The following is an 11634-nucleotide window of genomic DNA, read 5'->3' on the forward strand; positions in this document are numbered from 1 at the left end:
CTCTCTCTCTCTCTCTCTCTCTCTCTCTCTCTCTCTCCCTCTTAAGAATAGACCTATGTAGACAAGTATGGTGGTGCATGCCTTTAACCTCAGCAGTTAGGGGACATGAGTGAGGTAACCCAATCACAAAAGAACACAATGGTATGCATTCTCTGATAAGTGGATATTAGCCCAGAAGATTGGAATGCACAAAGTGCAAACCACAAACTACAAGAAACTCAATAAGAAGGAAGACCAAAGTGTGGATACTTCGTTCCATCTTAAAATGGGGAACTCCATAGAAGGAGTTGTAGAGACTAACTACGGAGCAGAGACTAAAGGAAGGACAATCCAGAGACTGCTCCACCTGGGAATCCTTTCCATATTCAATCATCAAATCTAGACACTATTGTGGATGCCAGCAAGTGCTGGCTGACAGGAGCCTGAGGTAGCTGTCTCCTGAGAGGCTCTGACAGTACCCAACTAATACAGATGTAGAGGCTCACAGCCATCCATTGGACTGAGCACAGGGTCCACAACGAAGGAGCTAGAGAAAGGACCCAAGGAGCTGAAGGATTTGCAGCCCCTTAGGACGAACAACAATATGAACTAACTAGCACCCTCAGAGCTCTCAGGGACTAAAACTCCAACCAAAGAGTACACATGGTGGGACTCATGGCTCCAGCAGCTTATGTATAACAGAGGATGGCCAAGTCAGTCATCAATGGGAGGAGAGGCTCTTGGTCCTGTGAAGGTTCTATGCCCCAGTGTAGGGGAATGCCAGGGCCAGTAAGCAGGAGGGTGTGGGGTGTTGAGCAGGGGAAGGGAACAGGGATTTGTTTTGGGTTTTTTTTATTTTTTATTTATTTATTTATTTTGGAGGGGAACCTGGGAAAGGAGATATTGTAAATAAAGAAAACATCTAATAAAAAATTAAAATTAAAATAAAGAGAATAACCTCTTCCTTCCTCAAGTTGATTCTTGTTAGGTGTCTTGCCATATCAACAAATAAAATAACTAATATACCATTCTACCATATTGGACCATTTTTGAACCGTTCCTGAGGATAGAGAGACTATAGCAGGGTGCAGGGGTACAGAGACAATCCCAGCTTCACCTTTGCAATAAATGGAGGCCACATGGCTGGCTCAGGGTAGGAGAAATAAAAAGGAAGTTTTGCCTGCCACACAGGACAATGAAAATGACAACCCAGTCTTTACATAAAGCAAGAGCAGTGTATTTCACAAGCCTGTTGGCCCTGTTGAATATGGTTTAGATTTAGCAGGAAAAAAATAGACAAAAAAGCTTGAAAGAAGATTCCTGTTCTCTTTGTTTACTCTCTGAAAGGAAAACTTTTCCAGAGCAGAGACCAAGTCTCTCTGACTCCAGTGCTTGGTGCAGAGTACTAAGTAACAAAGGAAGTAAATGAGAAAGGTAGACAGCAGATAGCTATGTAAGAAGACAGCATGAGGTATCATTTCAAATGAGGAAATCAGCAAAACACTTGGAAAACACTTGGAAAACAGCATAGAATGTGGGAAAGACTTCGAAGAAGAAGTGGCCTTGAGAAGATCTGAAAGATTCCCGGAGTATAAAAGGCAAAGGTGGCAAAGACCAGAATGACATCGAGTCCTGTGGGTAGGAATAAGCAATAGAGGGATACATGTGTATGCGTGTGCACCAGAGTGTGTGCGTGTTTGTGTGTGTATGTATGCATGTGTGTGTGAGAGAGAGAGATGGAGGCAGAGAGGGAGACAGAGAGGGAGACAGAGAAGGAGATGGAGAGGGAGAGACAGAGAGAGAGAGAGAGAGAGAGAGAGAGAGAGAGAGAGAGAGAATCAGAGACTGGAGACTTCTACATCAACAGTGTCCAGGATGTTGTGAGGAAGGGGAGACTTGCAAGACAATGTAGGAAAGGCAGGGTTGGGAGGACCAGGGGTACAAGACTTTTGATACCCTATGGAGCTTTGAAGGAACTTAACTTCATTCTGTTGACAACTATGAGCCAATGATGGGCTTTGGCTGGAGAAGAGTTATACTAAGATGCTTGGGGTGCAGGAAAAGGATGATATTTTTGCATCACGTAGACCTTGAAGGAGCCTTTGAGTTCACTTTCCAATACTGAAGTCATCTTATGCACAAAAAGGAGGAGATCAAGGATGGAGAACAGAGAGGAGCCAAGAACTAGACAACATAGCCTGTTGGCACAAGGAAACTGCCCCACAAGCTTCTCTCCTTTCTGCAGGAGGAGACAATATCTGTTATTTCATTCTAAGGACATACTCACCAGAACAGAGTGGATTAGCTCTGTGTATGCCTCTGTCTTCTAGGACCAAGATGAATAAGGCTTAGAAGAAACTCTGCTATAGGTAAGTTAACAACTCTATCATCTGTCACTTGCTAGCCAGCTAGCCCCACAGTAGATAGATAATTCATGGGACTATTGCAGACTTTCAGGTACATTAAAAAGCCTCCTTCCAAGACCATATGAGCCACTTAAGGAGTCAGAATAATTTGCAAAGAGATAAAACACAGGAAGTCCCAAATGCCAAGCCATAAACTAAGGAATCCGCTTTGTAATAAAAGAAAAGGACAGAACTCTACAAATGTTTTAAATTTTTTTGAAAAATTTATGGGAAATTTTTTGGATGAGGCTTATCCTGGTCTGGTTCCTTGAGTTTTCTGTGAAAGCTTTGGATGTACTTGTGGGAGGTAGTATGTTGAGGAATAAAATATCCAACAAGATTTGGTTCTGCATACTCAGCACTCATAATTATTTGCTAAATTATAGCTCATTACTACTGAGAATCAAAGTTTTACCCTCGCTGTGCTTTTTTTTTTTTGGGGGGGGTGGTTTCAAGACAGGGTTTCTCTGTATAGCCATGGATGTCCTGGAACTCACTCAGGAGACCAGGCTGGCCTTGAACTCCCACACTGTGCTTTTAAGTGCTTGTTGCTACTTTCCTCAAATGAATATATATTTTTCTAAATTTATTTCCTAGTCAGCTGTCTTGATTAGCTTAGTTTTGGCTTCTCTTTGATTTTCTTAGTTGTGAGAGGTCAGAACAACAGTACTTACACATCTCTTACGTGGCCATCAACACTCTTCATCCTTCATCTTTACCACTTTCCCTAGGTGTGTACTTTTATTTACTAAAACCACAGAAGAGTGAACTACTGTTAGGTATCTTACCCACATGGTCTGCGGCTAGCACGCTCCATGATATTAACCTGAGTAGACGGACAATGGATCTCTGGATAATCAAATTCAGACTATGGCTGCTGAATTTGATTATAGCTCACTCTTTGCAAATATATTTTTAAAATCTCATCACAGCCGGGCGGTGGTGGCACACGCCTTTAATCCCAGCACTTGGGAGGCAGAGGCAGGCGGATTTCTGAGTTCGAGGCCAGCCTGGTCTACAGAGTGAGTTCCAGGACAGCCAGGGCTACACAGAGAAACCTTGTCTCGAAAAACCAAAAAAAAAAAAAAAAAAAAAAAAAAAAAAAAAAAAAAAAAAAAATCTCATCACAATGCAAAACTAAATATGTGAAGTGATATTTACTCTCTCATTTCTACTACAACATAACCCTGTCCACCCATTAAGGAAATAGACTAGGGACCAGAAGTTTAGAATCACTGTCAGCTGACTGAGCACATCATCTTAGCCAAGTGCCTGTCTTTTTTACCTCCCGGAATTACTGTGGGATGTAAAGCTAGCAATTTACACAGCCTCCTTCAAGGCCTAGGTAAGAATATCACTATTACTCTATTTCATGCCTGAAGTACTTCTACTTGGGGAGGATTATCTGTTTTACTTGAATGCCCTTAAACCACCCAGTTATCTAGAAGGCTGGTATTAAGACATTCTCTCCAAGACCCTAATTCATTGATATACACATTCATGTGCATGCAATATGTGCTCACTCGCATACACATACACACGTGTACACACACACACACACACACACACACACACACACACACACACACTATATTCCCCAAAGAACTAAGAACTATTCTCATCTTGTATCAGTATTGCAGACTTGCAGTTTCCTGTCGAATATTCCAACATTCTCTATTTTTTTCACTATTGGGAAAAACCCTATAGAGGCCAGAGTGATGGTTGAGCAGTCAAGAGCCCTTGTTCCTCTTGCAAGGATGCAGCTGGCCTTTGCTACATTGTAAGTTCTTTCTTTCACCATCCTCCATCCTTTTTCTACCCTTTCACCCCCCTAACACTAGATAAAAGAGAAAGGAGGATAGAGAGGAAAGGGGGCAATGTTATCATTAGACCATTTCCTGCTGATAAGGGGCATTGAACTCTTTGGGGCAAGTTTAATCTTTGCCATCAGGATATCTAATTTCTTTTTCTTGTTGTTTCTTCTTTGCTCATGACTACTTAACAAACCATGACCAACAGCAAGCAACCAACAACACAACAACAAAAACAACCCCACCTGTCAGGGACCTAGCATTTATATACGCTCTCAGAAGTCCCCAAAATTACAAACGTCACCCAGTCACAGAAACTATCTGCACCTGGCAAAAATCACACCTTTTCTAGAGCACGAGGCAAATCACAGTCAGCCACTGTGGATAATGTGAGGCAGCCACACATCTTACACCTGGGACTAAAAACAAAAACATATTCTTTAATACTCATTTTTTAAAGAAACTAAAACTCCAAAATTGTCACTACACACATGGCTATTCCTAACCATCTGTAACTCCAGCTCCAAGAGATCTGACACCCTCTTCTAACCTCCATAAGCACTGCGCACGCACCATGCATTTACACACAAGTAGACAAAGCACTCACACACATAAAAGATAAATAAGCAAATAAGTAGATAAATAAATAAATAAATCTTTAGGGGAAAAAAAGGAAAAAGAAGACTGGAGACGTGACTCGGGGGGTTAAGAGCACTGTCTGCTCTTCCAGAGGTCCTGACTTCAAGTCCCAGCAATCACAGTATGGCTCATAACCATCTATAATGAGGACAGGTGCTCTCTTCTAGCATGCAGACATACAGACAGACACAACACTGTATACATAATAAATAAATCTTAAAAACAAGAAAAAAGGAAAAAGAAAGAAAACCTTATATTGATAGACAAGATGATGTACTGGGCTATGAAAACACACTATAAACACCCCAGAAGCTAAGGCTATCGTATAGATAGATGAAAAAGTTCTGCAACCCAGCAAGAAAATAGAACTTTTCTCAGTGTGTTAGTTCTCTGGTCTCTGTGAAAAAAAATTAGTGATAGTATACATGGTTAAGCTTTTAACAATACTCATATATAAATAATTAGCATGTAAATTATAAATTATGCTTTCCTATTAATCAAGAAGTCTGGCCAGACCTTTGTCAATATACATTACAATTTACTCAAACTTGTGTTTTAGTTTCCAAGTCGTTAAAATCAATTAGCCTGGCCTAGATTGATGGCTCAGCAGTTAAGAGCATTGACTGCTCTTCCAGAGGTCCTGAGTTCAAGTCCCAGCAACCACCTGGTGGCTCACAACCATCTGCAATGTGATCCAATGCCCTCTTCTGGTGTGTTTGAAGACAGATACAGTGTACTTATACATAAAACAAATCAATCTTAAAAAAAATTAGCCTAAAATTAGCTATAATTACAACGTTAATAAATGTTAGCACATATTCAATATATCCACTATATGGAAAACATTTTATGTGCTGTCTATTTCAGCTCAATTCTTCCCTTAGTTGTGTAAAGTAACTACAATTACACCCATTTTACAAAGAGACAGAGGATCAAGAACTTATCATAGCTTGCCCAAAGGCTTGCAATCTCTTGACTACAAAGATATTTTTCCAATTCGCTAAAATTCTAATTCTATCATTCTGGTCTCTTCATGACCCTGCTACCTTCCAAGATAATAATCATTAGCCTAAAACATCATTGCATGTTAAGAGAACGGGCTTGAGGTATTACCTGAGACCATCAAATGAGCACATACTCATTGAAACCTTCAGAACAAACCATGTGCAGCCTAGATCTGAAAATTAACCATTGCAAACTGTGGTGGCTTGAATAGGAATGACCCCCATAAATTCATGTGTTTGAATGCTTGGCCCATGGGGAGTGGCACTATCAGGAGGTGTGGCCTTGTTGGAGTAGGTGAGGCCTTGCTGGAGGAAGTAGATCACTATGAGGATGGGCTTTGAGGACTCCTAGTGCCCAGTGTGAAATGGTCCCCTTCTGCTGCCTGTGGATCAAGGTGTAAATTCTTCGGTTCCTCCAGCATCATGTGTGCCTGCACACTGCCAGGCTTCCTGCCATGATGATAATGGACTGTACCTCTGAAAGTATAACCCAGCCCCAATTGGATGTTTTCTTTTAAAAGACTTGCCTTGGTCCTGGTGTCTCTTCACAGCAATAAAGCCCTAACTAAGACACAAACCATCTTTGCAGGCTTCCAATACTCTCAGAGATGCCTCCTGGTTTTACTGACATCACTAAAACTGTTTTCCAAGCAACCCTGATCAGTATCTGATCTTGTGTTGAGCACATCTCTGTTTTATCCGAAACAGTGATGGTCATTCAGTGTCATACGCCTCTGATTGGCAGGAAATAAAACTGGCAAGTGCTTAACCAGAACACCACACACTTACTGCATCCTAAGAGAGGGGAATCTGGGAAAGACCTGCAAAGAAAACGGTACCAAAAGGAAGATGTAGGCTTAGTTGAATTAAACCACTAAAAGAAAAAGTATGACATGAATAACTGACCACAAACTATATGTGTGCCTTCGTTATCAAATATTTAATGAGCTGGGTTCTGGGCAAAGATCAGAGCCAGTTCATCTGTAGGAATGATACAGAACCTTGGGGATTTGTATTTTTAAGTCAGTTCCTTAGAAGTCTCGGGATACCCTAGGGACCACTAAGATGTCTCAGCTAGTAAAATGGCTTGCTGCCAAGTCTGAAGATATGAGTTCAGTCCCCAGAATCTGCTTAGTGGAGGGAGAAAACTAAATCCCACAACTTGTCCTTTGACCTCTGAACATACACCAGTGGCATGTGTGGGGACACACACACACACACACACTAAGAACTAATAGTATACCTATTTGTTCTACTTGTAAACTGTAGCATAATAAATCAAAGTATACATGTCCAAAAGTGTATCTTGCAAATGTGAGTTTTTCTTATCAATTTGGATCAGAATTCAGAAAATACATCTCTTCCAAAATTTCTAACCAATCAGGCTAGATGGACAACATCAGCAACAACAATGAAAATTAACTTCTGAAGGGCAGCTAAGCCCTGAAAACCAGCATCCACATGGGCTAGGAAACCCTGCACCTAATTCATAAGGCGTCCACCACTGAAGACAAAGCGGGCCTCAACGTGGAGATTCTGAGAGCTGCCAACTCGCTCAGCATCTTCGCTGGAGTTCCACACACTCTAGAAACTCAGCAGTGTTTGTAGAAGCTGTGGGTGCTGCTTTGAGGAGATCTCACAGGGCAGTTTAGACTTTGAGGCCAGACACCAATTCCCACGGTATGGTGTATCAGACCGTTGTGGAATCCACCCACAGTACACCCACTGCTCTCTATGAGGGCTCTCTCCGTGGGCCTTAGACACCAACGGACTGACTGAATGATAGAGTAGTCGGACGCCCACCTTGTGATCCGCAGTCTCTTAGATTCACATTCAGCAGGTCTAGGTTGGAGAGCCCCCAACCCCACCCTCGGCGAGCAGGCATTTCAAAGCAGCTTCTAAAACCTGGAAACCACACTGCATTGAGGTCCTCTTCCATTCTAAGAGGCTAGCCTCTAGGACAGTGGTTCTCAACCTTCCTAACGCTGAGACCCTTTAATACAGTCCCTCATGTTGTCATGACCCCTAACTGCAAAATGATTTCCCTTGCTACTTCACAACTGTAATTTTTTAAATAACTGATATGCAGGATATCTGATATGCGACCCCTGGGAAAAGGTCATTGGACAACACCGGGGGGAGCGGGGGGGGGGTGGGCGATCACGACCCACAGTGAGAACTGCTGCTATAGGAACCTCCGTTTCCACCAGGGTCAATTTTCTCTGAGCCTCGATCCTGGAACCCAAGCAAAATTTGCAGAGGAAAAGAGTCTCCTTACACCCTGAGTCTCAGGCTGGGAACCCCTGCACCCCACACTCACCAAGGCTTCCTGGGGTCCCCGAGGATCCTGGGGCAGCCCGCCGTGTGTCCCCTGTGGAGCATGCGCCTCGCTGCTGCGTTCTGGCTGCTCCGGGGCAGGTGCAAACTGAGCCCCAGCAGCTCTTTTAAGTCAGCGCTGACTGACTCGCCCTTGGCCCGGCTCCCCCCAGGGACTCTAAAGCTTGGCAAACTTGAACTCCAGCGGTCAGAGGCCTCCAGCTGTCTTTTGGCTTGGCCCACCGGTCTTAGCGAAGCCGCCTGAACTTGGCAAGGCAGAGTTTCTCAGAAATCCACAACCATCTCAGCTGGCTGAGAGGTCACTGTGGCTACTGGGGCTGAGGAGTGAGTGGCTTTAGGACTCCTAGGGTTTGCAGTTCCTCAGAGCTAGCCAGCAGGGAACCAGAGAAGATCTCCTAGAGGGGCCATACCCTAAGGAGAGCAGGATAAAGAGAAAAAGCTAACCTCAGCTAACCTCAGAAGCAGCAGCGGCTTTTATCCTGGGATTTCTGGAAGGAAAAGGGGGTGAGGGGTTGCGGGGGGCGAGGGGGGTGGCGAGCAAAGGTGTGCTTAGCAGGTCTGAAAGCCTGGGCTATCCTTAGGGTTAACACTGGCCTTTTGTTTGTCTTTCATGGACACGTATTTGTGCTTGAAATTTCACCTTAACACACAAACAGCAGACACCTGCTGGAGTTTCTTGCAATGATTAAAGTCTATCATGAGAGACTAGGGCTCCCCCTCGCTGAGCAAACACCTCCTGAACGCCACCCCCACCCCTGCCCCAATATTACCGTTGCTTCTGATGTTAGAAAGTTGCCATGTGTGTCCCCACAAAGAATGAGGTGGGGAAGGGAAACGAGATCGGAAACCGATGACTAAGAATTTTTCTCTTTTATTATTATGTCGTTTGCTTTTTTACAGAAAGAACACAAAATTCTGTAAACCAACACCTGTTTTGGTTTGCATTAATAAGAAAAAATTATTATGTGAGAGTAAAACAGTTTGTCTCCAAAGAATGTATCCCCTCTGCCCTGAACCCACTCACTACAGAGTTCCAAGCGATACACACAGGGTGTCCCGGGATCCTGAATGTGAGTGTCACAGCTAGCTCTCCAGAGGACTCTCAGATCCTGTCCAGGCGTTAGCAGTTGCTGACCATACAATGAAGCACAGAGTGACACCTGGGGACAAGCCAGAGCTGGGGGACAAAATCAGCTTCTAATTCACACTCACACCAGGCCCAAAGGGAAGCTTTACGGCTGTTGTGTCCACATTCCCAGGGAGCAAAGATGTATTCATTAGGATCACCTTTCCAAGCAGAGTTACTTACGGGAGAAAAGCAGCCCACCGGATCAGAGAATTCCCTACACAGTATTATTATGGGAGGTTTGTTCGCAATGCAAGTGAGACAGTTATGATTTAAGTTTTACAACCACCGTATGAAATCAAGTGTCCTTGGGGATCTGTGGCCTTTTCTGGAGAAATCAACATTTCCGGTTTCCTTTTTCTTCTTCTAAAACTGAAACAAACTTCCCCCGAAAAAACTGTAATGTAAAACACATCCCCTCTTGAGAATTGTATTCATTCTAGTAAAGATGCATTAGCTGAATTCAGACCAAGGCAGTGGAATCTGGAGCAGAGCAGATGAAGGTATCCGGGCAGGAAAGACACTACGCCTGGATTCCTAATTCAAGGGAGGGACTCTGATGAACCTAAATTACTTCGCTAAATTGGGTTGCATATTGTCTTTTCTCTGGAAAAGAAAGGGGTGTTAAATAAAGGGAAAGAAACCCAGATTCTTCAAGTATAAAAAAGCTTTTAAGTTTTTTCCCAGACATTATCATTACTTACATTTGCTGTTCAGTAATCGAGCCTGCATAGTGCCTGTCTTCTGCAAATGTTTTAAATTGAGAACTACATCAATGTTAGATACTAAACTCTGCTCTGTGCTCCTTGGTCCCCACTGGGAAACACTGGTGAAATTTAAAATCCGTATTATCAGGAATATGCAAGATGATTTTGGATACAGATGGCTTGACTGGGATATGACTTTCTCTATGATGCAATCAGAACTCATAAAAGAAAACAAAAAGAACAGGAAATGCTTTCTCGGTGTCACTCGGTCACGCCTGTGATAAATTAGATGAATTAATAATGGTCAGGAATATGGCTCCGTTTGTCAAGCATCTGCCATATAAAACTGAGCACCTGAGTTCAGATTCCCAGAACCCAAGAGAACACAGGCTGCATGCAGAGGCTTTAGTCTCAGCAAACCTGTTGAGAGATGGAAAGTAAATGCCAGAGAATCTCTGAAACCTCCCAGGCCAACTACTCCAGCAAAGGCTCCAGTGAATGAGGAAAGAACCCAGATTCAAACATGGTGGTAGGCAAAGACCAAAGGCAAGGTTATCCTTGACTTCCTACCCCAATACACATAAACTCACACACTCACACACACACAGTCTCACACACACATACACACACTCACACACACATACACTCACACACACTCACACACATACATGCACCCACACTCATACACACACATACACACACACTCATAAACTCACACATTCTCACACTCAACATACACACACACTCCTACACACACTCACACTCATACACACACATATACATTCTCACACACACTCACACACATACACACACTCACACTCATACATACACACACACTCATACACTCATACATTCTCACACACTCAACACACTCACACACACTCATATACACACATACACACTCACACTCGTACACACACACTCACACACACACTTTTAAAATTAATAATAAATGTTTACTCACAACTTAAGCCAATCCACTCTCCTCTCATTATTAAATAATATTAGAATATAATTTATTCTCTTCTCTATGTTTAAGCCACACTGAAAACAAGTACAGGTGACTTAGCTGCTTGCTCCTGAAAGACAAGGCTGGAGCCAAACAAAACAGCTGGCTTAGCAATAGTGATCAGTTTACCAAACAGCTGGCTTAGCAATAGTGACCAGCTTACCCAAACAGCTGGCTTAGCAATAGTGACCAGTTTACCAAACAGCTGGCTTAGCAATGGTGACCAGCTTACTCAAACAGCTGGCTTAGCAATGGTGACCAGCTTACCCAAAAGACTTGCCTCAACTCTTTCATCTCTTCCTTTCCAACAACCCAAAGCCAACATACCATGAACTCCCCCCACATGCAACCCTTTCTCTCACTTCCTAACCCCACCATCCAGGCCAGGACCTCACTCCTGCAGACTGACACGCATGACAATAGACACCCCGAGGACTCCCTTTCAGCAGAACCCTGAAGGCTCTGTCTCTGTGGATTTCACCTTTACTAATCTCCTTTGTCTAATCTGCAGGGCATAGCCTGGTTGCTAGGGTGCTAGCCTAGCAACCACAGAGGCATGGGTTCCATCTCTGGCCCTGCCCAAATTGACTGTAGTGACACAACCCTGTACTCTCAGC

General features: G+C 43.4%; 1 protein-coding gene across 1 annotated transcript in view; it reads right to left on the reverse strand.

Moving 5' to 3' along the window:
- Col6a5 (collagen type VI alpha 5 chain) overlaps positions 1-8249 on the reverse strand; it is a 111282-nt gene extending 103033 nt beyond the window's left edge. The window contains exon 1 of the mRNA XM_031343519.1: positions 8159-8249. The gene's annotated coding sequence lies outside the window, so the exon portion shown is untranslated. The remainder of the gene's footprint in view (positions 1-8158) is intronic.
- Positions 8250-11634: the final 3385 nt, after the last annotated feature.

The sequence above is a fragment of the Mastomys coucha genome, unplaced genomic scaffold, assembly GCF_008632895.1.
Source record: "Mastomys coucha isolate ucsf_1 unplaced genomic scaffold, UCSF_Mcou_1 pScaffold23, whole genome shotgun sequence".
Taxonomy (NCBI): Eukaryota; Metazoa; Chordata; class Mammalia; order Rodentia; family Muridae; genus Mastomys; species Mastomys coucha.